Genomic DNA, 23,472 nt, shown 5'->3' with positions numbered 1-23,472 from the left:
CAAATCTAGAGCAACCTGGTTGGTCATTTGTCATTGATTATGATCCAAGAGGACGGAGAACAACTTTTTTTGAAGCTGAGGATAGTGAATTACTTGAAGATGTTGAAGTTCCACTTGAAGACATAAATGACCATGATGTTGATGATGAAAATTGTATTGTCAATGATGTATATGACCACGATGAAGAGCATGATGGGTTTATTGAAGTGCTTGAAGGACATGAGGAACCGCATGGACAACAAGTTCATGAAGATGATGACTTAATTAATTTTCATTTACCTATAGCTGAAGGTGATGAAGACCATGAAAGTGATGGTATTAATTTATTTGTGGATTTAGGGCCCAATGGTGATGGGATATTTATGCCATCAGATGAGGACATTTCATGTGAGGATGATATGGTTTTATTGCCATGTTAACTTCAAGATTATTGTAAGGGTTTAATACAGTACTATTAAATATTTAGAGTATTGAGTTTCTAGTTATACACAAAATGTAATGAACATTTAGTAATTTGAATTCTTTTTTAGTGCATGTTTGTAACATCAATGCATACAAGTTGTACTTTTTTAATTGAAAAAGTTTATGGTTTTAGTTTATTTATGTTCTATTCCTTGAAGCATTTGTTGTAAATACGTTTTTCTATTTGGTGAAGGTACACAATCTAGCACATCCCAAATTCTAAATTGAATTTTTGTGAAACTTTACACAAAATGAAGCCTACAAACTTTATGCAATCACCACCTAGTCAACGGAAATGTAATACCAAAAACTCAAACAAAATGCATAATGAGTATTGCTTATGTTGAAGTTTAATGAAATTTGTACATGTTATTGTCAAAGGGGAGTGAATTTAAATTTGTTAGTAATATTGCTTGCATATGTTGTTTAATAAGTATGTTCGTAATTTTTTTAAATTAACATTCTGTACTTCTTAAAGAATGTGGCTCAGACTGCTGCAAATGCTTCTATGGGGGATCCATTGATTTTAAATGCTTTAGTTAAAATGTTAAAAAATGGACAAGGGCAACAGATAACGATGATGGTGCAAGAGGTAAGATTGAAAACTATTTTTTATAATTTTATTTGTCATATGTTACCTTCTATATGATGTTACCTTTTATATAATGTTATTTTACATCTGTGGAATGCAGGCCATCTCAAAAGTCATTCCAACTGCTATTACATCAGTTAGTACATCTAGTACTATACTAGTGGTAAAATTTGATCTATATTTTTATACATTTAATTAAAATATTTTAGTTTATTTAGTTACTAATTTTAATGTTTTTTATACACAAGAAATTTATAAAGTAACTCATTTGACCATGCATTATGTTGGCACACAAGATCCAACTATGCCTACCAATACATCTACTGTGATGCAAAAGGTTGGGTCCCATCATATTATTGTGTAAGCCTGATTACATTATTTTTCCTTTTCATACCAGCAAAATATTTTTATTTGTGCATGTAGGATATTTCAAGGGCTACTCCAACAAGTGTGCAATCTATTGGTGGAGAGGCTCATGGTCTACCTATTCTGTCTAGACAAAAAAATCCAATGACAAGAGTAGAATCAAGTGCAAAACCCCATACCATATTCTCTACATCAAACACCAATGTTCATAACATAGCTAGTGTTGAGTTGGAAATGAATGCCCCTATTAGAAGGACATCAAATATGGGTTCAGTAAGAATTCTTCCACCAACAATGGAACAAGTTTCGTTAAGGAGTAATATAGACACACAATCAAGAATGCTAAGGCTCCTTCCCGATACTCCTGAAAATGTTCAACTCGGACAAGAAATGATTAAACAAATTCAATTATGGGAAAGGGCATTGCTACAGACTACAAAGACCATTGCAGATGAATAGGTAAAATTGTCTATCGATATTATATTATTCTTGTTGTTGTCAAGTTCATTTATTTGTAGCAATATAGATCTATAATTGATTGTAATGCCTAAAAGTAGACAACATTAGTGAGCATATGAGGTGTCAAAGGAATAAAAGAAAAGTTTTATAAAAAATGTATAATTTTTTGATGTTAAAATCTAAATTGTTCTTTTTTGGGTAAAGAATATCCTATTGTTTAAAAAAAAAATTACTTTCCATTCTATTATGCTCTATCAACATTTCATTAGCATCAGAAGATAAAATCTTGACCTCAAATCTCAATGCACCTAACCTTTCATTCAATAATTCTCTGTCAACATTTCATTACAATACCCTGGGATTAAAAAGTAACCTCAAATCTCAAAGCCAAATCCCAATGTTAAGGCCCTCTGCAATACAATTATCCATTTGATTATTTGTAGTCTTTTTCTATGTCAAAATCGCTTTTGGGGGCTAGAGAGATTACTTTCTCTATTTTAAATTAATTGCAAACAGCCTAATCATTAACATTTTTGGATTTTCAAAAAATTGAACAACATACATTTTAGCATATATGTAAGAGCACTAGAACAAATTAATGAGAACTGAATGTGAAGGGCTTTATGTTTTTAACTGCCTGAAAATTAGTTATGTTATCAACAATTTTCTACAGTAGTGTTGGCTCTCACGGCTTGCTATTGTCAACTTACATGGCACAAACTATTTACAAAGCATAGTTTGCTTTTGAGTGTGCTTGCAGTGTTCTGGGTCCCCATTATTTAATAGAGACAATATCTTAGCCTTTGGTGCATCAATCTTGTGTACATGCTAATAGAAAGAGTGGCATTTGGATAACTTAGTGAAATGGAAAATTTTAACACATTCATAGTTATTCCTATCATAATTTCTCTTCAAGGTATGTTTTAGTCTTCTCTTGTTTATTAGTTATTTGCTGCTCTATTGTTTGGTTAGAATCTAAGTTACTGGATTCTGTCCTGGACCTATACCTAGTGTGAACTGGGCCCTGTCTGAACACAGAGCGCACCTGGGACAAATCTAGGTTAATCATGTTTTCTTTTTGAAAAAGGGTAATTTGAAATTATGGTAAACTATGAAATATAGTAAGGGGACAACATGAGAAAGAAAAAATGAAACTCACCGTAACTTTCAACATTCACCTTTCATCAATATGCAAGGCTCAAACCTCATAGTTCATGCATCTTGACTTTATTTGTTTTCTCTATGAATATAAATTTGTAATTGTTACTTTGTATTTTCTATGCATATGATGTTTAGTTTTGTTTATTTTCTCTTGATTTTATGTGTATATTTTGTGTACAGCTATATCAAGGCTACAATAAAGCAATGGCCATAATACATTCCTGAATCACCCTGAACCCTGCATCTGTACCAGAATCTGTTTAAGTTATGCTTAAGAACTGATCAGAAGTTGCATTATGTTCACTGTATTTCCCCTTTCTATAATTTTACTTTGGTATCGATTTCTGTTTGTGCATGACGCTTCTTAACTTCTAATGTGTTTTGTTAAGCATTTTTGGGTTTTATGTGTTTCAAAAGAGATGTGAGGGACTTCTTCCAATTAGTGATATAGACTTGGTTTGAACATATTGAACATATGTTCAAAGTTTGATTCTTTCCTCAAATTGTGTTCATTATGGCTATAGAGCTATATTTGTTACTTTCAAGTCTTGTAATAAAGGGACTATTTCTAAGTGCTACTCTCAGAGTTGTATAATACAGATTATGTATTAGTTTCATTTATGATGTTTGAGATCACATGATCTTAGTTTCATTTGCCAATTGAAATTGGCATGTTATTAAGGTTCATTGTTCTTATTTCCATGGACCTATACCCTTTCAGTGACAAGAAGCCAAGAATGCCTCGAAACTTCTAACACATACCAGAATGAGGTAGGACACAACTAAAATTAGAAAATTGGAAAACACTAAACATAAAACTATAATGAGATAAATAATTATGAATCTTGAGAAATAACATTTACAAAAACTATTCTAGTACATTATTTTACAATAGTGAATACAATGGAATTCTTACAGTAATTGCAGATTGTATCTCTGTTGCTTTGGAGCCCAACCAGCAAAACATGATTTGGCTCTTTCTCTGATGTTCGAGATATAGGATCAGTGAGTCACAAGAGTTTTCATGATTAAATAATCTACTAAATATTCTACAACTTATTGGAAAATAATTCTCAAAAATTTAGAGAAACTTTCACAAGTTACTACATGGTTGGAAGGTCAATAGAAATTTCAATCTTATACCAAATGAAAAAATGATACCGATCATCGATGTCTTAAAACATTTGGAACATAAAATACTTAAATCCATAAGAACAATAAACATTTTGAACTTCACAAACTCTTGATCTAGCGGCAGAGTTAATATTGGGAGCCCGACATTCGCTGTCATGCCAAAGATTATAGCTGATGGTAGAGGGTAGGAAAACTCTGGTATAAGGGCGGTAGAGAAAAGCTTGAGCATCTATCACAACTTCATCAACAAAGTTTTGGAAAATAGGGAATAGGGGAGAATATCTCAATACGGCTATGATAGGTTTGACCTCCTTCCTCTGTTTGCCCTTGTCAGCCTGCATATCATGTGTTATTTTACTTTAGAAGGTAGATTCATGGTTGTGCATGGTTATCATTTCCCCCTGTTGAATCATGCTAGATACCTTGAGAAAATCAATATCCCTTTCTTCCTTTTCTCTTCCCTACAATAGAGTATTCATATGTTGAAGGCTGGATATTGAAATCTGCATCCTTTCGTGGCATTGATTCCCGTATCTCTACTATTGCCACTTTTGATAGTGTTCGTGTTCCTTCATCATAGTTCTTGTGCCTTCATACTGTCGAGGCCTTCAATATTTGTTATCATTGTTTATTGGCATTAAAGACTCACCTATCTCCACTTCATTCCTATGTAATACTCAGCAATGAAAGACTTTTTGATTTGGCTTTCTCCACTCCATTGTTTTAATTTCCCAAGATTGAATGTATTGCTTTTACTTGATCTTATGAGCAAGACACATATATAATAGCTGAGAGATCATGCCTGCTGAAATCATAACTGTTATCAATGTTCGATGATTGCTGACTTCATATGCTTTCTTTACCTGCATACTTCAGATCCATGTTTTATGTTCATATTGACTTGATGGCAAGACACATCAATGTTCAATGTTTCACTGCTTATTTTTGTCCTTCAACTTCACGATGAGAAATTGATGCCTCGGATTCTCTCCCAACTACATGTGATACATAAGGCATCAACTATTGCAATCATCCCAGATAATCCACTGTGGCATTCTCCTCATCATGACTTATAGTATCTTGAAGTATATTGTTTGAATATAAGTAGTGGCAGATTGTGTTGCAGAGTATTAGTGACCGTCTTTAGTGGTGGATTCAATCTTCATTTCTTATATTCTGGCTACAAGCTTGAATGTATAGGCAGGGAGTCTTCATTATATTTTTGGGTAGCAACCACATTGGCAGTGAGCCTACGGGTAGTGACCCAAATTGCAATGAGCCTCTTGTAAAAATACCTTAACTGGTGTCACCTTAACGGGTGTTCATTTTATGACAATTAGCTTCTCCGTGGTTTTCCCCAATTTGGGTTTCCATGTAAATCTTGGTGTCCTCTGTGTCAATGTTTTTGTGCTTTTCATGTTTATATGTTTTGTGGATGTTTAATGTGGTTAACCAATAGATCAGAAGTTGTTTATAAGCCTACCGATAGAGAAGAAGTTTTATAAATTGCGTGGGAATAACTAAATTACCTTCATCTCAGTTATTAGGCCTATTCAACAGTCTATTAATAATAATAATAATGAGACCCTGGATAACAAGAATTTTGTGGCTACTTAGAATAATGAGGAAGAAAACTAGGATATGTAGGCTCGTGATGACCCCTTGTTGTCATTTAGAGAATCGATCAACTAGAAAGAAGGATGACTGAATAAAGTCTTGCTATTCATAATGCCCTTAATTCTCTCATTCAGATTATGGATGGCTTCGTGAACAGAGCGGTCATGGATATAACCACAGGAAAATCCAAGATTAGGAGACAGCTCAAAAAATTAGCTGTATGTGGTTGCCTACAAACTGCAAAGCTTGACACCTAACCAGAGGTGCTTTGGGAGCTGGGAAAAGATTGGAGCCTTATTGAAGCTCTGTATAGTTCTAAATGATGGTTTTAATCATCTTTTAGATGGCTGCTTTTGGTGGAAGTTGTTTATATGTTTAAGGACTGTTAGTAGTTACTTAAAAGTTACTACATTACTAAATTTTGTCGATACAAGTATTTACTTAAAAGTTACTACTTTAATGAATTTTGTCGATACAATAGTATACAGATTCCTGTTAACAGAACTATTATTTTTGGTTTCATAAGGATTATTTTTTGTTTCATAAGGACAGATGGTTAAATAGTTTGGTCTGCTATCATAGGTTTGTAATATTGTATAGGTAATTTTTGGTGTGCGTGTCTGGTTCAGTTTTGGGAGGCACCTCACTATTTTTGCTATTTTTGGTTGCTCTTAGTACAATACTGATATGTGTATGCATGTATTTATCAATTATGACATCAATGATATTATAAACAAACTAGTATTCCTTTTTTGCCGCATAACTGTGTGAAAAATAATTGGTATCCTTTGTATATTCTATTTGTTAGCATTGTCTATTATGTCATTTCTCATTTATGAATAATGTCTTTATTCTTGTTTTAGATTTGGTAATAGTTTAATATTTTTGGTAGGGTGTTAACTGATTTCATAATTCCATTATAAATACAGGAAGTAAATGACCAAGTAATTGATGTGCCCGTAATGGCATTTGCCTCAACTCCCAAGACCTCAAATGTATCATTAGTAACTACAAAAGGATTGCAAGAAGTAACAATTTTACTCACCTTTGGAGGCAATGTGTTGAAGGATGATACAGGCTTAAAACTTTATCACTTTATTTATCACCGTGCAGAAAACCTATTTGGAGATACCATCCAAAGGGATTGGAGGAGACAACCAGAGGATAAAAAGGAAAAACTCTTTAAAGATGTCGCAAAAACATTTGGTAATCCTGGTTTTAATAGAGATGTTATTCTAGATATTGCATGTAAGTACATTCGCTCAAAAAGAGATAATCTAAGGTCAAAATTGGCAAAAAACTTGAAGTATCTGCGTCCAGCTTGGATCACAGACCAAGTGACATGGGATGAATTATTAAAGATGCCAAGTTTAAGAGGAAGGTTGTTGACAATCCAAACTATATGCCATCTAAAAAAGGAGGTAAAAGACGTCTTCGTAATACAAGGATTGCAACCCAAGCTCGAGTTTCAAAGATTGGATCTCATAAACTTGGATCTGGAGGATATAATAGTGTTCGTGGTGCAATGGTAAGTTAATATTTAATGTGTTATATTTTATATTTAAATAAAAAGTCAAGTTAATTGTATTTAATTAGTCATTGGACCTTATAAGTTTAGTCTTCTTTGTTAATATAGATTCACCAATTTGAAAAGGAGGCTTCAGAGAGAGACTTAAAGTATGCTCTCCTACATGGTTCCCAAGGCCTTTGACAATATTTGGTTGAACGAGGGGAGAAATTAATCACTAGTGATCAGTTTGATGTAAGTAATTAACATATTTTATGATATGGATTAATTTAATTAGATATATTATGTTTTAATCGTTAAATTGTGTTGTGTATAGGCAACTCAAAAGTCAAACTCCTCTACTGAAGTGTCTGGAAGTGAGCACGAGGAGGAAATATATTCACATGATGCATTCAATAATCCTGAATTTGAACATGCAGCCATTGTTGGATCTCAAAAATTGAGAGACAAGAATAACGAGGAAGATGTTCAATGCAATGAACAATCTGAAACAACAATTGATCTAGTCCCTCGTAGAAGGAGAACAAATTGGACAAGAATGGATAAAAACAATTCCTAGAAGATAACATAAATCATAGATTACATTTTCTAGAACTTTTCCTTTTAATTACAAAAATAATGCATGCACTATTTCTAGGCTATGCGTCTGCCAGTGTTATTTCTGCATGCTTTGCTACATTTTGTTCTTGGAGATGCAACAAACTCTATTTTATATGTATAAGCTAATGAAGTAGTAGTGATTTGTGGTGTTTAATTAAGAACATTGAGTTGGTAGTAGAGTCTTTGAACTCTTTGTATGTATATTGTCTAATTTAATTGTTTTCTACACATTTTTTGGTTAAATTTGAGGTTACCACATATTACAACAGATCTAGGTAATATTGTTATTCATTTCTAATATTCTTTTAGCTTATTTTGTGGTGTTGGGTATTGCTTGCCATTTCTAGGATAGGATGTAAGTTGAAAAGATTTCATGTCATTTAGTTTCGCTTTAACACATTTTTATTTCTATTATAGATCATTTTGTTTAGCTCCCAAATGAGTTGGTGTTGACTAGTATATTCTACTTGTAGGTTTAGCAACATGAAACTCTGCATGCAAATTTTCCATTTACTGCTGATATTATCTCTTTAAATATAGGTTGGATATATATATATATATATATATATATCTAAGTTATCATAGATCTAGTTTTAGAGTTTAAAGATTGAACAGTTTCATTTTTCAAAATACCAACTCTTGCCTTTTACCTATTTGCTGTTGTTGTTTCATGATGCTGATTGCTTCTTTTTTTAAGTGTAGGTACAATGAATGTTGATGCTGATTGTTTCATTTGTCTTTATTCTGTGTTTTTAAAGCTGGATATGGTTGGTAAAAGGTACAATAGTAATGATTTTCTGCATCTTATTAAAATATCATGTTTTAAACTTTTCCTATTGCTGATTTCAGGTTTCTATATTAATATAAACATCCTACAGCCTATGCAGATATCTGTAAATCTACATGTCTATCATTAAAACTTGTATCTTCCTCTTTGATTTGTTTGATTTAAGAAACAAGCTAAGAATGTAACGTTCTAGTGTGATCACTGATACCCTTTTTAAGAGTTTGTTTGATAGGCTCTTGGTGAGACATTAACTTGGTTGAAAAGAAACTTGGCCATTAATGACATATTTGATGGTACTTGAACTAGGCAACTACTAGCATTAGTGTGTCGGACGGCTGCAAAAGCATGTTTTTGTACTTGATGCAGAAGACAGTGCATCAGTATAGTTTTTCAAGATAGCTAAGAAAACTAAACAAACCTCTTCGCTAACAAAACTAGAGGTACGATAAAAGACTGCTGATTTCATAGCCTCACTCCCTTGACAATGACTGCAGATATGTTGGTTTTGATTTCAATTTTGTAGCTGTTGACAACAACCAAAAAAGCTATATATTCTTAAGTGGCTGGTGAGTTCTTTTTTATTTCATTCATTCTTCTTATGTGAATGTAATTCATAAATAAATATGCTGAATCAATTGAAATTTGAAACAATAATTTTCTAGATCCAAAATAAAGTGAGTATTAAAGTAGGTGGTGCTCAATTGGATGCAATTTTATCTACTTTGTTTTTTGTTATCAATTTAACTAAACAAATTGCACATCAATGTATAAATTCAAAATCTATATGTGGTGACTAAATGTGTGGATTTTTTTAATGATATAATCAGGTCTTTTCTGGCATCTCATATCAAAGTAAAAATGCTTTATGCTACCTCCAAAGACGGACTTAGACAGGAGCTTGATGGTGTCCACTATGAGTTGCAAGCCACATATCCCACTAAGATGGGCATTCACATCATTGGGGATTGTACCATATTAGATTGTACAAAAAGTGTAGGAATTTGAAGATCTTGGATTATAAAAAGAGTGACATCTCACTTCACATCTGAAGATTATCTTTGCTTATGGTTTTCTTTAGTAGAATATGTATTTAAATCAAGGATATTTTGTACTGAACCATTAAATATGGTGGTAGGTGTAATTGATGTTATAGAGTAAAGCAATTCAATGTTATTATTCAATTATGGTCATCCCATATCCATAATATACTTGTTTGGTTGTGGTGACGAGCTCCCACATCATTTTGTAAGAAACCGAGCATTGGAAATAAAATAATTAAAATATTTTTTCTGGTCCAAGTTAGTGTGTTCTGTTACTTTCTTGAATATTGAAAATAATTACATTGAATTTTTGTATTGATGTTTTCTACAACTGTTGGATGTCTCGCCTGCATGTGTTGTCCCAAGACTATCTTTGCTCTCTTGTGAGAAAATAGGAAACAGGTACTGAAACCAAACCAGCATGCCAGCTGATCTCTCATTCCTCACTTTTCATTCCATTTCTCCAAGGCGATAAACACTGAATAAGGAAAAATTGTGAAGGCTTCAGTTGTGAACTAGTAACCATGAGTACATTGAAGCGGAAGGAATCGATGGTGTGCAGAGAGGCAGTCAGTTGATCATCACTTCGCTCGAGGCTGGCAATGAAGTTGGTCATTCTTGTGTTTACATGACCTACAGGAACAAGACTATTTTGTTTCCATCTGGATCATGCAGCATCACTTCCTTACTTTTTGGAGAAGACAACTTTCAATGGACGGGTATTCATGACACATGCAACCAAAGCTATTTACAAACTTCTACTTTATGATTATGTGAAAGTAAGCAAGGTTTCAATGCATGATATGTTATTTGATGAGCAAGACATTATTCGATCAATGGATAAGATTGAGGTTATTGATTTCCACCATACTCTGGAGGTGAATGCCATCCGATTCTGGTGTTACACAGCTGGGCATGTCCTTGGTGTAGCAATGTTCATGGTTGACATTGTAGGGGTGCATGTATTATATACTGGGGATTACTCGTGTGAGGCAGATCATCACCTTCATGCTGCTGAAACTCCACAGTTCTACCTAATGTTTGCATAATTGAGTCGACGTATGGTGTGCAAATTCATCAGCCTAGAGCTATCTTAGAGAAAAGATTCATTGATGTTGTGCACAGTGTTGTGTCTCAGGTTGGAAGAATACTCATTCCTGCATATGCACTGGGTCGTGCTCAGGAGCTTCTTTTGATTCTTGATGAATATTGGGCAGCATATCTAGAGCTCCATAATATTCCCATTTATTATGCTTCTCTTGCAAAAAGGTGTATGACTATTTATCAAACATACATCAATGCAATGAATGACAGAATACGTACTCAATTTGAAGGTTCAAATCCATTTGATTTCAAACACATCTTACCTCTGAAAAGCATTGAGAACTTTGAGGATGATGGGCCTTTAGTAGTCATGGCTAGTCCAGGTGGCTTGCAGAGTGGTTTGTCGAGGCAACTATTTGATATTTGGTGTCATAATAGGAAGAATGCATGTGTGATTCCTGGGTATGTAGTTGAGGGTATGCTGGCAAAGACTATACTGAATGAACCAAAGGAGGTGACATTGATGAATGGCTTGCAAGCTCCATTGAATATGCAGGTCCACTATATTTTGTTTTTTGCGCATGCTGATTTCAGCCAAACAAGTGCATTTTTAAATGAGCTACGTCCACCTAACATAATTCTTGTGCATGGAGAGGCAAATGAAATGGGATGCCTTAAACAGATGCTACTTTCTTAGTTTGTAGACCAAAATATGAGGGTTTTGTCACCAAAGAACTGTCAAATAGCAGAGATGCATTTTAATGCTGAGAAGATGGCAAAGGCATTAGCAGAAAAGATGCCTGAAGAACGAAATCAAGTGAGTGGTTTACTGGTGAGAAAAGGTTTCACATACCAGATGATAGCTCTTGAAGATCTTCATGTATTCACCTAGCTTTCAACAGGAACTGTTACACAGCGACTATCAATCCCATATAAGGGAGCTTTCTTTGTACTTAAGAGCCATCTCCAACAATTGTACGAGGGTGTAGAAATTTCAAATGATGAAGTTCCCACTCTTAAAGTCCATGGCAAAGTTACAGTGAAGCAAGAAGGAACAGATTATGTCGTCTTACAATGGGTGCCTGACCCCATAAGTGATATGGTGTCAGACTCCATTATTGTAATGATGATGAATTTCAATCTAGAGTCTTCAAGGGCCAAGTCATCTGATTCAGATTCAAAGGAAGGCAAGGTAGAGAAGGATTTTTGTAAAATATTTCAATCATTGTTTTGTTCTTTGTTTGGAGATGTTAAGGAAGAAGAAGGAAAACTGATTGTCTCTGTGTATGGGATTGTGGCCACGGTAGACAATGCAAACAATACTGTTGACTAAAAATGAAAACTTGAAAGAATGCATCAAAACTGCACTTAATAGAATGCGTAATGCTATTAAACCTGTTGGTACTCATTAGTTTTCTTCCTTTCCAGCATATTTTAAGACAAGGAACTGTGAGATGCCTTTTGATTATATTCATAATTTTTATGTGGGATAAAATTAGAAAAGAAAAGAAAATAATCATCAATTTAAAATAATTTATAATAGATTTGTTTAATAATGTCTCTAGAGTGACAATAAACACATATTGTCTCTCTAGAGATAATAGTTTTGATTGAAGATATATTGTCTTCAAAGAGACAACCGTGAAATTGTCTCTTATGAGACAAAATTACTTTTGTTAGATATTGTCTTATAAAGACAATATTTAAAGACAATATTTAAAGACACTCGATTAATGACAAAATTTACCACGATACTAAACTTTTTTATTGTCTGAGATTAAGACAATTGATCAATAAATTGTCACAAAAAATGTCTTTATATCACACTCTATGTAGTAGTGTATTATATAAAGACTCGCCAGTAAGTTCAGGGAAAAACTGAAAATTTAAACCAGTGACACAAACAAAACTATCAAACCGCTCAAATGCCAACCAACAAGTGGCTTCAATGCTCTGAATATTTTTTCTCCTAATGTAGAATTTGATTTTCATTAGAGAGAGAAAGGGATAGGGTAGGCTGCAGTATTTGTTCAATTTCTTAATTACTTGGCAGGTCAATCACTCTTAAGTATCTCTGTAAAATATTTCCTTGAGCTCATAAACAAATACAAGTTTCCTTTCTTGTACAAATTTGAAACTCTGTTAAGATTTTCTTCATTTCAGCAAAACATTCGTACAGATTGAATTTGAGTCGAAACCATACAAAGATTATGAACACGGAAGTGGTCATTTCCTTCTTGCTCCGCGCTCTCACTGTCCTCCAGCCAAACCTGCAATAATAATTGCTGTTCAGCCTCTCCTATTTCAATGCAATCGTTATCATAATCACTCGAAGAAGGGCTACAAGGAATACCCAGTTCATCATCACTCACACCTAACAAATAATCAAACTCAGCATTAAAACTACAATCTTTATATTCCCCTGTGGACTCCAATTCATCAGACCCATTACTGCTTGTTCCTGTATCATCACTATCAGCAGAGGAAGAGCTTGGATATATTTCTTCTTGTAACATCCTCATCATATCCAACACCATCTCTTCCTCTATCTCTTCAACATCCAAATCCAGTTCTTCATTGTCCATCTTTCTCAAGATTTCGCTGACAACATCCACACTTGTCTCCGTCCGAATCCTCTTTGTTGGACTGGACTCTGGTTCTTCATAGAACCTCCCGCTTTCATCGCTCCCTTCCATCCTCTCACGTTTTAATGCAGCGTGCTTCTCCATTGATTTCAATGAAAACAAGTAAAATGAAATGTTCTGTTGAGCTGTGAAATGTAATGGAAGAGCGACGAAGTATATATAGCAAATAACTTAGAGAGATAACAAACGAGAAGAATGCAAAAAGGGTTTGAACTTCCTAGACTGATACTCGAGGAGTTTGAAAGAATAGCCTGAGAAAAAGAGGGACTTTGGCAAGAGAGATATCATTGTGTGTCTGTTTATGACCACATACAGTTGAAATTTGCCATTGTCATCCTCGCTAAGATGAGCCAAAGTTAGATATGTAAAGCCAAATGGGTTTCGAGGAGTCCGTCAAATATGTGGGGACGAAATTATTTGTCCGTGTTTCAGCATAGTCAAGAATGCAAAACGACACACATAAGACAACCTTTTTTTTATGTCCAAGATGGAAATTGTATTGTTTTAACCGATCGCACATGGAATAAATAAAAAACAACGTTTGGTTGGCGTGTTACATGGGATATTGCATCGTCGAGCGCATATCATTTTTCATGCTCGCCCGCCTTGTCAAAAGTAGAGAAAAATAACACGAGCCCTCTCTTGTTTTATTGTCGTTTTATAATGTTGCTAGAATTTTTCTTGTTTAATTTTTTGTGTTTTTTCAATACTAACCTGTTTCCCACCGCCCCAAGTAGAGCTAAACTATAAGCTAAAATATTTGCATTGGATTGCGTTTCTTTAATAAACTAATTATATAAATTCCTCTTGCTTTTCGATAATCTTTGATTTGTTTTTAATTTGATAAGAATATTATTGCAGTTAAAAAATTGGCCAAACTCACTTCGACTTTTTTTATATTATATTGTTTGAAATCGTAACAATTAATTCAATAATCTATTAATTTATAGTTAAAACAATATCGTGTCTGATCAGGTCCAGAATAGGATGAGCATTGTTTAGTTGGAGGGCTCTTAATGATGGACAACTTGGACTTTCTTGCATTAGCTGTTCATAGTATCTTTTTTGGCTATTTTATTTTGTTACTCTTAATGTAACTATTTACTCATATTCTTTGGTGTGAGGCTTAGCCTCTCGTTTTCATTGTAAATACATTTTTCTAAACTCTCAATTATTATTATTAATAAAACAATATTTAGTGTAATATTCTTTGTTTTGTGAGTTAAAGGTATATAGTTAATAACGTTTATATTTATTGGATTTGCACCTTTTTAATAGATATTTGAGAAAACTTTTGCTTGTATTTTTAACTTTCATATTCTTAATATAAAATGTTAAATTTATTTACAAATAGAATTGCAAGCAAGGTGGACTTAATCTTGGAGGAATTTATATGATTAACCATACTTGTATTGGAGTATTATTCATATTAGTGACTTTCTTAGATGTCCCAATACTTCGCGTATGAACTTTTGCTAAGTTTTCTATTCATTAATATGAGATAAGGGTTCCTGTAAACATTGACACGTGAAAATTGGGTCAATGAATTCGAATCAAAATATGCACAATTGAGTTATGATAGGAATATACAATTATAGGCTATTCTAAATTTATTTATTACTTATTCCTAATACATTAGTGTAGTCAACCAAACTTGGTTTGATTTTAAATGGACAAGAGAAGGAGTCAAAGAGGTGTGATAGGATGGGGTCTCATGTACTAGCAAGGAAATATCCAATTAAAAATAAATATGAATAGTTTTTTTTTCTCAACAACAGATCTCATGCTTCACAATAATTACATTTGATTTACAACACAATAATAGTGACTTGTATTTGTCATAAGTGTTTTAAGTTATAATAGTTTAATTAGATAGAATAGAAAAATTTAACACTTTAACAATTTTTAATATAATCTATTTAATATTTTAATATTTGATTATTATTTAACATTTTTAGATGAAATTTTTCAAAATACATACATGCTTATATATGTGAAAAATCACATTTTTAATATATAAATATTAACAATTAAAAATTTATGATATAAATGTAATGCTACTATTATAAATTAGTTGTATCTTAGTGTATTAGTATTTTATTTTAATTGATAAACTATTCAATATATTTTATCTATTGTATATTTTAGTTTTTATTATTAGTATCTTGTTAAATAACCTCTTAAAACAATAGCATATTAGTTCTAAAAATTTGATTAAGATGATTAAATTAAATTTGATTTATCAAGGGACACATGCTAAAATATTGCCTAATAGTAGGGGTAGTGATTCCTGGAAATCTGCTCATATAAGACGCATTTCGAGCTAATTAAATTAAGTAAAATAATTTAATTTATTTTAGAAATTAAAAAACTCACACACACACACACACACACACACACACACACACACACACACACACACACACACACACACACACACATTAGAAAAATCAAATATCAAAATTCAAAATAAAAATAGATAGATCTAATTGATTGAAATTAAAAAGATTAATTAGTAGTTGAAGCTATTGCAATAGTATTTAGCCTATGGAAAATAGAATAACAAATTATGCAACATAACATAAAAAAGAAAAAATTTGCATTAGTCGAAGGGTTCCAAAATGACTTATTGGTGGGCCCTTAGGTCTTAATGCTTTTCTTGAGCTTATTTGCAAGGAACCCAAATTGATGTCTTTAGTGATATGCTATTGAGGTTTGACTATCTTCACTTACAATTGTGTTAGAAACTATCTATATATTTTCTCTTAGAAAATCTTATTCTTTCTGAGTTCTAATAGTTACTATAAAAGAGAAAATTAATTCAACCCTAATGAGTTCATGCATTAAGAGATATTCCCTATATTATATTTGATAGTATCATCTTTAAGAACTCCCTCACTTTCTAATTAAGTTATGAAAAAATATAATGCTCTTTTCACCATAATTTAGCTAATTTTTCATGACTTTTTCTTGATTTTATTTTATTTTCCTCAAAATAAGGTATATTTCCTTCATAATTTTATCTCAATTCATCCAACTATAATTTATTTATAGAATGTATTTTATTTCATTTAAAATTTTTCTTTTTCAACATTATAATCTTAAAAATTACATACTATTGTTTAGATATTTGTTCATAGCAAAATCAATTCACTAGTGTTTAATCTATAAAGGATTGGTCTTGTTATTAAAATTTTTAACTTTATATATTTTTATACTCATCATTACTTGTATTCCAAGAAAAATATCTCAATTGTCCTTAAAAATGCATCATATTTTATCATTTAGGCATATTTGTTAAACAAACTCAATTTGATTTGAAAAATTTATGAACACCACGAATAGAGAAGATATCACTTCCTTCCTTCTCCACCCTCTCAACATAGGTCAACTCCATCTGCAAGAACAATTGTCACTAAGCCCGTTCAACTTGAATCCATTCGAATAAGCCACATGAGTTGTATTCATAATCATTCACACAAGGAATATAGTAATGTGTTTTTCCCTTCTTCCAACATTTCATTTACTTAGTCAATGCTTCTCTTGACTTAATTCCTTTTTATCGCCACCCCTAAATTAATTAACTGCATTGGATTGGTTTCTATATAATAGACTAATTAAAGAAGATTTTCTTGACTTTGGATAAACAATATTTTGATAACTATTTAAAATTCGAGAAATAGTTTGATAATTTGTTTAACTTATAACCAAACAATATTGGGTGAGATAATTCTTGTTTTGTGAATTTGGGCATATGATCATAATTAAAAGTTTTTTTAATTATTATTTTTTATTTTAAGTTTCATTTATATATCATGGAGAATTAGACATTTTGTTATTTTTTTAAGTTTGAGTTTGATTTGTACTTGAGCTTTATAGGTAATATGGGCTTAAGCTAGATTATTTATTATTTATTGAGATAAGTTTTTATTCTATGTTAAGTCTAAGTAAATTTGAATTCAAGACTTCCAAGGTGAAAGGTTCACAATTTACCATTGTCTTGTAGGCTCTTGGCTAGTTTGACTTATAATTTCAATTTGAAGATTTTAAAAAATAATTTCTAAATTTTGATTATTTTTACATCTATATTTTAACCCTTACCACACCCATCACTTCCCCCATTGATCTTCCTATCCCATGGGGAGAGAATTAATGTTCCATTCTTTTTGGTTTCCTCTTTAAAGGGTAGCATTGAAAATGGAAACAACTTGCCTGTCCATCAAGGGTTAAATTTTGTTTTGCACCAAAATGCATTTTCCTATCACCCAACTTTTAGTAGGAGCTTGACCCATCGAAAAGAGTTGGTTGGGACTAGCTTGTCTGTCAGAATTAAGGAAATAAATGCGACCCCTAATGCAAACCCTAGGAGCCAAAGAAAATCCACTGTTGAGTTGTTTATGCTAGCTCATATCCCTTAAAAAACCCTTGAGGAAACTTTGTTTCTTGAAACCCCTTAAAAAAGGAAGAATTCTCCCTAAAGCATCCAAGGCCCCACCCCTAAAAAGAGGAGGATAGATAAAAGACATCATTGATGTTGACAAATAAGATAATGGTGACGAGGAGAGTAAAGACAAGATTTCTATGGGGAAAGGAAGAAAAGAATAGGCTACTTTGGTAGAAAGAACATTCGAAAGAAAACATAACATATGCAACATCAGGTACCATAGCTTGAAGCAAAACAAAGGGTTATGGATAAAGAGATAAGCAGTATTTAAGAGAAGGTTTCGAAACAAGAAACAAAGTTGGGCAATTAGGATAAATTATTCAAATAGATAGCAGACAATCTATGTAACCTCTTGAAGAGGAATGAGAGTGACAAGGGCTAGGATTCTCCTCTAGGGGCTAAGACTTAGGGACCAAGAAAATGAACCCATTCTCACTCTAAAAAGAATGAGTAAGTCAATAAGAAGGACGAGGTGAAGGTTATTGCTAAAAATATGTAGACTCTGGTAGACCAAGCTGTTGACCTGATAAAGACTTCTTAGCTGATTGGTTCTTGTTGTTTTGTTGTACTTTTACTATTATTTCTAGCTCTGTTTTGTGTGACCTCATAACTATTTTTGATGGAGGTCTATTTCATGTTGTTCTGTGCTTCTTTTCTCTGACGTTTATCTATAGACTTCTGTTAATGTAAAGGTTTTGGGTCCTTTAAAACCTATTTTTACTTAATCAAAATATAAGCAACATAAGGATGAAAAGGACACCTCTATGGGTTTGGGGGAATACAAATTCCTTGAGGTAGAGACTAAAGTAGAAGATGAGATTGATAACGAGGACACACAGGATACAAACTATATAGAGGAAGAGGATTTCAGCTACAATGGGGAGGATGAGGACATGGATATGGGTAAACCTAAAGTAGTTATTGAGGTTGACCTTAGAGGGGTTACTGAGAACTAGACTTATACAATTGAGGTCAACAAACTAAACCATGATGAAAAAAGTCATAATGTGGAAGAGAAGAACATAAACACGGATGGGGATTCCCTTTTCAATGGGGTTATAGAGCTTGAAAGAAATATTTCAAGTAGACTAGATACTCTTCAAATAAAAATACAAAGATACCATCATTAATCTAGAATTGGGGGTTTTTTATTGAAACTATCTATACTATCCAGAGCGAGATAATGGAAATAATGGTTCTAGGGGTGGTCATTAGCAAGAGCAAGTTGCGGAAGACCAAAGAAGTAGACTCAACTTGGAAAGAGAAGGATCAAGAATAGGAGGCCAGAGATGTCATGGATTGGCATGGGGAGCTAGCCCAGGTAACCAAAGAATGGAATGATATTTAAAAAAATTAGTTGTCTTTCCTGTTCTAGTTTTTTTATCACATAGAGAAGAGGAGTGAAAACTTTTAAGAGACCTAAGTTAACTATGCTTTCTGTTATTTTGAACTTACATAACTTAAGACCTTTAAGTTTTTTAAGGTTAAGTACTTATGCCATTTTAAGACTTATTATTATTACAACAATGTTAGCTACAAATAGTTTATATTGAATCTTATGTTGGGTTGATTTTTATTGTTGTATGTTGTTTAGTAGGTTTAGTTTGATGTTATCTTTGATCAGTTATTATTTCTCTCATGATGTGTATCAGTTTCTTTGGTATTTCTTGGTTTTTACTTTTAATTATATCATGGGAGTGATTTCTTTGTTGATTCTAGTTTCTTGGCAAGCTGCTTGGCTATAATGGCCATAGACTTCACCCTTTTTTAGTTGTTACTTTGAGTTTAGGTCCCTCTCCCAGCCTCCTTTATCAAAAAAAATTAGTAGAGTAATTGTGACCTTGGTAAGTTTGAAATGGTAAGCAAAAGTGAGAGAGGTGTGATGCGTGGGGGAGAGGGTTTCATAGGAGTGGGAGAGGCTAGGGAAAGTATTGATGGTGATGTTTATGTCGATAGGGTAATTTAGGTTGTGGTGATGTTTCCTCCTAGATGGAGAGGTGTTAACATTTCATGGGCATCATAACTTAGTTTTAGACCATACATGTAGTCTTTAGCTATGTAGATCCCTTAAATATAGTCCTACATTAGCCATTTTAGTGTTATTAAAGGTTTAGAAGTGATTCTCAAGTCACCATGCACAAAGAGAAGTTATGAAAACTTTGAGAAAATGTCCCAAGTTTTCCTTTAACTCATTCCTAAGGTGACAAAATGTACTAAAAATAAGAGGCTTGCCCTCGATTCAACTAGCCCTCTACTTCCCTTGCTAACAATCCATCACAAACCCTTTTGTAGGGAAGTTCAAGTTTTGATGACATTGTTCCAAATCCTAGAGTCATAGGGGAGATTTGCATCAAAAAGTCAGGAGGTGAAGGGGGAGTCATTAAAGTACTTGGCTTTCATTATCTATTATCATCCAAGCTGGATCCTTGGACAAAACACCAACTAATTTTAATAATAAGAGTTTTTTTGAAGTCTCCCACTTTTCTAACACCCAAGCCACCCATAGCCCTTAGATGTGCACACAATGTCCAAATTGACCACATTGATCCTCATTTTTTCTTGAAGTCCAAACCATAGGAAGTTCCTTTGAATCCTCTCCTATTTCAATGCACTCGTAATAATAATCATTCATAAAAGGGCTACATGTAATACCCAATTCATCATCACTCGCACCCAACAAATAATGAAGTTCACCATTAAAACTGCAAATCTTTACATTCCTCAACGGACTCCAATTCATCAGACCCATTAGTACTTGTTCCTCTACCATAACAATTAGAACATGAAGGGCTTTGATATATTTCTTGTTGTAACATATTCATCATATCCAACACCATCTCTTCCTCTATTTTTTCAATGTCCAACCTAGTTCTTCGTTATCCATCTTAATCAAGATTTCGCAAAAAACATCCAAATTTGTCTTCTTTCAAATCCTATGTAATGGGCTGAATTCTAGTTCTTCATACACTCTCCCACTTTTATCACTCTTCTCCATCTTCTCACATTTTAAAGCAGCTAGCTTCTCGATTGATTTCAATGAAAACAAGTAAAATGAATTGTTCTATTCTGTTATGAAATGTAATGGTAGAGCAATGAAGTATATATAGTAAAGAAGTTGGAGAGATGACAAATGAGAAGAAAATGGTATCATGGGCACAATACAAAGAGGGTTTGAGCTTCCTAGAGTAATAATTTAGAGGAGTGTGAAAGAATAGCCTGATAAAATGAGGGATTCTGGCAAGACTAGGGATACCATTGTGTGTCAGTTTATGAACACATAGAGTTGAAAATAACCATTGTCTTCATCGCTAGGAAAAATCCAAGTTAAATGTATGTAATGCCAAATGGGTTTTGAGGAGTCCGTCAGTTATGTGGGGACGCATGTTTTTGTCTGTCCTAATCATAATCAAGGATGTGAAGTAGGACACATAAGGGCCTATTTGGCAATGGGAATACAAGTAGAATAGCAATATGTAAATTCTTAGAATTTTGAATTCTTTGTTTGGATGCACCAAATCAGAATTGGAATACGAAGTAAAATAGGAATACGTATTCCAATTTGGCTCAAAAATGAGGTTTTGCAATTCCACCCAAATAGGTGTTATTGGAATATGTATTCCTATTCTAGTTTTATTTGTTTTAGAAAACATAAATTTTGGGGTCTGCAAATTCACCATCAAATATTGGTTGAACCAAACAGAGAATAGGAATACGTAGTCCCATTTTCTATTCCAAAATAAGTATTCCAGAATAGCTATTCATATTCCCCTATTCCTATTCCCACAACAAAACAAGCCCTAAAATAACTCTTTTTTGACATGTTAGATGGAAGTTGTATGGTTTTAATCGATTGCTCCACCTATTTTTTTGGTATTTCTTGCACATGTCATTTTCGTACTCAATCCAAATGACGTGACCTGTTAGCAAGGAAGAGTCATGTTTTGATGCTAACATGTAATAAGCTGGAACCATATACTTCCATATCAGAAGTAGGGACATATACCACAAGACCACCCTTGTTTTCTTGTTGTTTTGTATTGTTGCTAGAAAATTACTTCTTGAAGTTTTTGATTTTTTTAATACTAACTGTTTTCCACCGCCCAAATTAGAACTAAACCATAAGCTAAAATAATTGCATTAAGTATAATAAATAAATTATAGAAAATTTTCTAGATTTTTGATGATCTCTAATTCGTTTATAATCTGATAAGGAATACTATTGCACTTAAATTTTTTTTATATTATATAAATCATTTCAATATAATTCAATATTATTGATAGATGGAATTATAATATCATTGTCTGGTAAAATCTACTCCAAACCATTGGGAGGAATAACATCGAGGATTATAGATTCTTGGAGAAAAAGCTCTCCTCTGACCTTTACCAAAATTAATATTCAGTCTAACCCCTCTAATAGAAACCTTGTTTAACAAGTCTCCAAAGTGAAAGATGCTCTTAGACAACATCATCATATCAAAACCAAAGGAGTTTTCATTAGGTCCCATGCCCACTGGCTTCAATTTGATGACAGGGCATCAAAAATCTTCTTTAACCTCATTAAAAAAAACAACCAAATGAATCTATTGATAGACTTCTTATTAATGATAATGAGATTGTTGACTCTGAGTATATTAAAAAGGCTTTCTCCCACTTTTACCAAGATCTCTTTACCTCTAAAGATAGTGATAAAGCTAGGTCTCTAAGAGACAAATGTATGTCTCTTATTCCTATCAGGATTACAAATGATAATTTTATTGTGCTAAGTAAAAGCATATCTATCGAGGCAATACAAAAAAGCCATCAATACCTTAAAACATGACAAGACCCCTATGCCTATTAATCTCTCAGTTGAGTTCTACGAAGCCAACATTAGTTGGATCTGTAATGACCTTCAAGACATCTATCCAAAAGTCATTGAAAATGGCTCTTGGGAGGCTCTATTAAAAGAGGAATCATCAAGTTGAACCCTAAAGATGGAGATAAGAATTTGATTAAAAACTAGAGGCGTATTACTATCCTTGATGTCTCTTACAAAATAATTGCTAATATTCTGATCCTTAGATTAGAGAAGATTCTACCTAAATTTGTCTCTTCCACTTAGTATAGTTTCATTAAAGGTAGGTACATTCTCAAAAATCTTATTACTAGCTGGGAAGCAATGATATGGGCTAAAAACTCTCAACAAAATGTGTCTATGTTTCTTCTAGATTTCAAAAAGGCTTATGAAAGAGTTGAATGAGAATTTGTTCTCATGATGCTTGAGGCTTTTGGATTTCCTCGGTACTTTTGCAATACTGTTAAAATGCTTCCTTGGGATGCTTCTGCCCAAGTTGATGAGAATGGATCCCTTTCTGATCCTTTTACTCTTGGCAGATATATTCAACTAGGCTGGCCCCTTTCCCATGCTCTTTTAATGATTACCTCTAGTGCCCTTTCATATATTATTAAAGACAATTCTATTTCTCCTTGTGTTAAGGGTATTTCTTTACTGAATAACTTTGATTTGATTAATTGTCAATTTGCTTATGACAATGACCTTTTTTTAAGCTCATTGATTTTTTTTTTGAAATTTTACATAACAAGCTTAGTT

The 23,472-nt window shown here is 33.0% G+C and overlaps 1 pseudogene; it reads left to right on the top strand.

Annotated features, from left to right (window-relative positions):
* Positions 1–10,270: 10,270 nt before the first annotated feature.
* LOC149556547 (cleavage and polyadenylation specificity factor subunit 3-I pseudogene) lies at positions 10,271–12,202 on the top strand (annotated as a pseudogene).
* The last annotated feature ends 11,270 nt before the right edge of the window (positions 12,203–23,472 follow it).

The sequence above is a fragment of the Cupressus sempervirens genome, chromosome 5 (assembly GCF_028749045.1).
Source record: "Cupressus sempervirens isolate cs-2001-9-10 chromosome 5, ASM2874904v1, whole genome shotgun sequence".
Taxonomy (NCBI): Eukaryota; Viridiplantae; Streptophyta; class Pinopsida; order Cupressales; family Cupressaceae; genus Cupressus; species Cupressus sempervirens.
This window is presented reverse-complemented; position numbering and strand designations above follow the sequence as displayed.